At 43.0% G+C, this 6408-nt stretch overlaps 1 long non-coding RNA gene across 1 annotated transcript; it reads left to right on the top strand.

Annotated features, from left to right (window-relative positions):
• The first annotated feature begins 2105 nt into the window (after window positions 1-2105).
• LOC129835504 (uncharacterized) lies at window positions 2106-3985 on the top strand. Its single transcript, XR_008756425.1, has 2 exons — window positions 2106-3711; window positions 3817-3985. It is a non-coding gene; the product is annotated as an uncharacterized LOC129835504 (long non-coding RNA).
• The last annotated feature ends 2423 nt before the right edge of the window (window positions 3986-6408 follow it).

Here is a 6408-nt window from a genome sequence, read left to right as displayed (position 1 = left end):
AGAAAATAAGTTGTAGCTGGTTTTTATAGGGACGACTTGTACTGTCCGTTTCTTAGTCTGGACACCCACCTTTTGTATTTTATAATCAGGGTAAGCGGGAGGAGTGTAGTGGGAGTGGTTCTCAGAGAAAAGCGCCAAAATGTGAAGCCGCTCCAGATCTAAACCACATGTTGGTTGAGATCTGGAGCGGCGTCACTTGTTAGACACTTCCCCTTACCCGGATGACACGCTTGATAAAACAAACGTGTGGTTGAACTTTTTCTGCTGCTGTGTCTTCTACTGTCTGGGCCTTTCGACATTACTTGTTAGATATTACTGCTGTAACGCTCTGGGTGTCGGGGGGTGTCAAGTCAAGCGCAGGAACAACAGACAGTTCAAATATGGTGCTTTGAATGCACAACTGGCAAACAATGTCCACACGAATAAACACTGGGTGCAACAAACAAATGTCCCCTACACGGAGGACAAAAAACCCAGTCCAAAATACACTTGATGAACGAAACACACAAACGTTCATCTACTCCCGAATCCAACATACAGCTGAACAATCCCGCACAAAGAACCGTACGGGCTGGCTTACTAATAAAGCCCCACTAATTATAAATCACCTCAACACAGGTGTAACAAATAAACACATAAGGAGGGGGAGGAAAAAAAGAGTCAGTGGCAGCTAGTAGGCCGGTGACGACGACCGCCGAGCCCCGCCCGAACGGGATGGGGAGTCACCTTCGGTCGGAGTCGTGACAACTGCAGTGTTACAGCTAGAAACACAATTTCGCTACAGCCGCAATAACATCTGCTAAACACGTGTAAGTGACCAATAACATTTGATTGTATATATCACGATCGCAAGGCATATGAATGAACAGGTTATAGAGCAAACAACGCAATTATCACAACACATATGTTGTAACATCGCTTATTTTTTGTTTGGAGCTTCACCAGTGATTTTACCCACGCACTGCTACAGGTGAAGACAGCAGTCAGCGGCAGGAGCACCGTAGACCAGCTGTACTATGGCTTGGCAGTCAAGTCTTTCACTTCCTTGTTTGAGCTATCAAAATGGGCAAGCCTTATAAAAGTTCATATAAATGGTTCTCCTGGTAGCAACATGGTAAGCTATAATACATCCCACGAAAGATGGATGGATTGTTTTACTCTGCCCTTTCTGAATAGTGAAGAGTGTTTTTGGCTTCCTGTCTTATTGTGGTGTGTATGGCAGCATGGTTGCCTGTTTCAACTTCATGTAGACTGAAACTGACATGGTGGGATGATTGAGTGACTGTCAGTGGGTGACATAATAGGAGGAAAATTGCTGATTTACAACCAAGTTTGGAAATTGCTCTTTGTGTATTCTACTATTCTAACTCTTAACAGCAAGTTGAGACCCCTGACTCTATTTGAACAAACCTAATGCAATGGTAAATCTCAGCGCTGCCGGTGGAGCTGTAGGTTAGGGCTTGTGTCAGAAATAGTTTTCTATTTTCACAACCAAGAATGATGGGCGAAGTTCTGGCGCGAAAGGGATAGGTTTTGATGAATAAACAAGTTGTGGGTGGTAAATCACGATAGTGAATCATTCGAATTAGTAATTTTTTTTAATATAAGAAAAACAAGGAACCATTTTTTTTAACAACAACAATAAAATATGTAAAATGTAATGATATAAAATCGCCAGTGTAGAAAAAACACAAGGCATTGCTGTTGAACCAGCCTAGGGTAAAGGGTAGCCTATGGAGGGCTTGTGTTTTGGGTAAAGTGTAGCCTATGGAGGGCTTGTGTTTTGGGTAAAGGGTAGCCTATGGAGGACTTGTGTTTTGGGTAAAGTGTAGCCTATGGAGGGCTTGTGTTTTGGGTAAAGTGTAGCCTATGGAGGGCTTGTGTTTTGGGTAAAGGGTAGCCTATGGAGGGCTTATGTTTTGGGTAAAGGGTAGCCTATGGAGGGCTTGTGTTTTGGGTAAAGTGTAGCCTATGGAGGGCTTGTGTTTTGGGTAAAGTGTAGCCTATGGAGGGCTTGTGTTTTGGGTAAAGTGTAGCCTATGGAGGGCTTGTGTTTTGGGTAAAGGGTAGCCTATGGAGGGCTTGTGTTTTGGGTAATTTATTTATTTTTATTTTTATTTTACTGTTATTTTACCAGGTAAGTTGACTGAGAACACGTTCTCATTTGCAGCAACGACCTGGGGAATAGTTACAGGGGAGAGGAGGGGGATGAATGAGCCAATTGTAAACTGGGGATTATTAGGTGACCATGATGGTTTGAGGGCCAGATTGGGAATTTAGCCAGGACACCGGGGTTAACACCCCTACTCTTACGATAAGTGCCATGGGATCTTTAATGACCTCAGAGAGTCAGGACACCCGTTTAACGTCCCATCCGAAAGACGGCACCCTACACAGGGCAGTGTCCCCAATCACTGCCCTGGGGCATTGGGATATTTTTTAGACCAGAGGAAAGAGTGCCTCCTACTGGCCCTCCAACACCACTTCCAGCAGCATCTGGTCTCCCATCCAGGGACTGACCAGGACCAACCCTGCTTAGCTTCAGAAGCAAGCCAGTAGTGGTATGCAGGGTGGTATGCTGCTGGCTAAAGTGTAGCCTATGGAGGGCTTGTGTTTTGGGTAAAGGGTAGCCTATGGAGGCCTTGTGTTTTGGGTAAAGGGTAGCCTATGGAGGGCTTGTGTTTTGGGTAAAGGGTAGCCTATGGAGGGCTTGTGTTTTGAACATATGAAACGGAAAACACGATATTGTTACAGGATCATAACTTCTAAATACGAGGTATTCACTGAGGTTCTCATATCTAGTTTCATGATGGGCCTGGACACATGTAGCCTACATGATGGAGTGTTTTTACTCACGCCCAAAACGGAGCTACATGGCTAAAATAATGTAGGCCTGCCTACAATATAAAAAGGGCAGCAAATGTCAGCTCACTATTTTTCTCCTCTGAAACTTGATATTTTAACTTAATAAAGCATTGGTGATTAAGATGTATTTAGAGTCGGACTCACGAGCCAAACAAACCCTTCATCGACAGTCTTGACTACTGGCAAATGCATTGGGCAGGACAAAAACAATTAAATATAGCCTCCCCTCCTCTCAATAAAGGTCATGTTTAGTTTTTAATCACGTAAAACAAAACGGGAAAAACATTATTTTTTGTTTGTTTATAAATATAGAGTAGCCTATACAGGCACCTAAAGCACATGACTGTGGCGCATATGGGCAGTGTGCATCAGGACTGGATAGGCTCTGCTTCCACTGTCATAATTCATGCCATAATAGTGCTAAAACCAGCTTCTGGTTGGTATTACATTTACTTACATTACTACCAGAGCTGGCTGAAATTAGCACTTATCACGATTTTAAGGACACACCTCAAATATTTACACCCCTCCCATCTGAGCGCAAGTGAGCTGATATGAGACAGGTAAATGATCAATCCTTGCGCAAAAGTTTGAAAACAGCAGATCGCTGGTGTCACGAATCCCGCTTCCTGAGTCTGGGTTTGCCTGTGTGTCTGTCCTGGAGTGTGTTTCAGGTGTCCTGGAACGCACCCTGTCTGGTTGCCGGGCGAATTAGCTCATTGGGAGATTGATTTCACCCGCACCTGTTTCCCGTCAGTAATCTGCACACCTGTCCTGATCATCATCTCTACCCTTCAAAAGCTCTGACCTGACTTCCATTCCCTGCCGGATCGTTAGCCATGAACAGTATGTTGTGCCTGAGTACCAGACTCCAGTTGGATAGAATTTGTTTTGTTGTCTTCATTTACGTATTGCTTGCCTTGAACTTACCTCCGTTTGTTTTGCCTTCAGTTACTCACCTGGATCATTCACTCCATTCCCGCCTGGTTGACAGAGGATTCTACTACTACATTGGATTCACCTATTTCCTCTCATCTACTCACCACCGCTGCCCGCTACGCCATCTGGATATATCTACCTTTTCACATTTCACTGTAAATAAATACTCACCTTCTTCCTACGCTCCTTGTCCTGGTCTGCTTCTGGGTTCGATCTTGAAAGATCGTGACAGCTGGCTTTAGTAGATCGAAGTTGTCCATGAACGTACGTGCATTTCACACTAGCGCCACCTTAACGCCAGCCGAAAACAGAGCTCCTCAAATATATACAGTACCAGTCAAAAGTTTGGACACACCAACTCAGTGCTAGAGGCGTCACTACAGACACCTGGTTTGAATCCAGGCTGTATCACAACCGGCCGTGATTGAGAGTCCCATAGGGCGGCGCACAAATGGCCCAGTGTTGTCCGGGTTTGGCCCGTGTAGGACGTCATTGTAAATAAGAATTTGTTCTTAACTGACTTGCCTAGTTAAATACAGGTTAAAAAAATGCTTGCATTAAGATTATTTCAAATAACACATATTTTTAGCTGTGTTGTACTCTGTCAAACATCCATCCTCACACATATTGTAAACCACGTACTTAAACATTTTGTTATTTTGTGTCTTATCTTGTAAAACAACATTGAAGGTTTGTATCTGTCATTTGATGTGGAACATGAATTAATCATGAATAGAATTCTGCACTACCAATGATCCTTTGTGATCTGTTAATTCAGTATATAATCCAAAATTAAACCTGGATGTACAATGAATACAAATGTAAAATGGATTTGACAACTTTATTGTATTTATTTACAAAAGAATGGAAGAAAAATCATTAGAATAGTTTAATTAAAACAAATATTGTCATCATACATTTCATAATAAACTACATTCCATTTTAAAACGCAAAATGACACTTACAACTTAGTCTTAAAAGTGATAATAGAAAATACATTAACATCATGAAATCCTTCACCGTGTTAATTTGATCCTTCTCACATCTGCAGGATGACCAGTAATCAGTTCCAGATATCAATAATATTACAAATACAGCAGGACCCAAACAGGCACATTATACATTGATAGTATTATGAATTACAGAAGATGAAAGCAGAAGAAACTGAAATAATGACTAACTGACCAAAGTGAGAGAAAAAAATTCCTGTTCCCAACAAACTCTCAAACTCTATTTTAATTCAATAATCATCTTAAAAACTAGTCCTACATCTAATGGCTTGGCTACACACACACACACACACACACACACACACACACACACACACACACACACACACACACACAGGTCTGGGACCAGGCTAGTGTAACTCCTCCATCTCTGTGATGGTAGAGGATCCATTCACCTCTCTGGTGTCTTTCTCCCTCTCAGGACACATGGTAACTCATCACTATGACCATCAGAACTCTGTTGGGACTCTTTTGAAGGCTATGGTGATCCCCTGGGGCTGCGACGAAAGATAAATCCTGAACAGTTCATTCTGGACCACTGAGGCCACATTCTGCCTGTAAGAAAACTCACACACCCTCCTACTGCAAATGCTAACACTATCTTTATCCATGGTGACTGGGTTCCTGTGTCCTCAGAACAGTTTTCTCTAGTAGTGACAGTGAGAGAGACATAGTCTGGATTTCCTCTCGTCTGTTTGTCAGGGCCGAGGAGGCATAGGTATGTCCCCTGATCAGAACGGCTCAAGTCAGTGAGAGAGAGAGAAATGTGTCCCTGTCTATAAGCATCGTTGGACCCAGAATCCCAGTTCTCAAACCGAGGACCATAAGTTATATTCCCTGCCGTGACATTCATTACGGTCTGTCCATCCTTTTCACAGTAGACGTGTACCTCACTGTCAGGAGTTTGTTTTTCTGTTAAGCCGTAGAAGTTGAGTTGAAAATTAGATCCAATGTAAGCAGGTTTACCTTCAACAATGGGGACTAAAACTACAAATTGTACGTCTTCTTGAGTCTTACCGCAGTGACACTCAAACCACCCGTTGTCATTAAATACAACAGAGGAGATGTTGAGATAGAGGTCTCCACCCCCGAGTTTAACCCTGTTCTCAAAGCCCACTCCGGGTGTGAAATCTCCTTGGTGCAGTGTAGCGACCGTGGTGTGTGTAACACCTTCTGATTCACTCTCACGGCGATGCTTCCATTCGATAAAACCATCACATGATCCAGAGAAGCGGAGTGTGACAGTGTCATTCAAAACGACTGTAATTGTAGGAAGCACAGAGGATTCCGTAATGTAGAAAAACACATTGTGGTAAACAGCGATAATCACTGTCTTCCAAAAACAATTCATTGTAGATTGCTGGCCTTTGGTGCGCAAAGCTTCATAACGTCTGTTGTTGATAGCAGCTATAACTAGCGAAATGTCTGCAATCTATTCCAGATTTCTGTGAGGGTTCCGTTCCGTGTTAAATAACCTGTGTTTGACTGCCTATTCTGCTCAGCAGTAGCGGTCTTCGGGGGGTTAACAGCTTCCTTCTGGCTTCTCTGGATGACTTAGTGTCAGTGAGTAGAAAATAAGTTGTAGCTGGTTTTT

Source organism: Salvelinus fontinalis, chromosome 36 (assembly GCF_029448725.1).
Source record: "Salvelinus fontinalis isolate EN_2023a chromosome 36, ASM2944872v1, whole genome shotgun sequence".
NCBI classification, from domain to species: domain Eukaryota; kingdom Metazoa; phylum Chordata; class Actinopteri; order Salmoniformes; family Salmonidae; genus Salvelinus; species Salvelinus fontinalis.
This window is presented reverse-complemented; position numbering and strand designations above follow the sequence as displayed.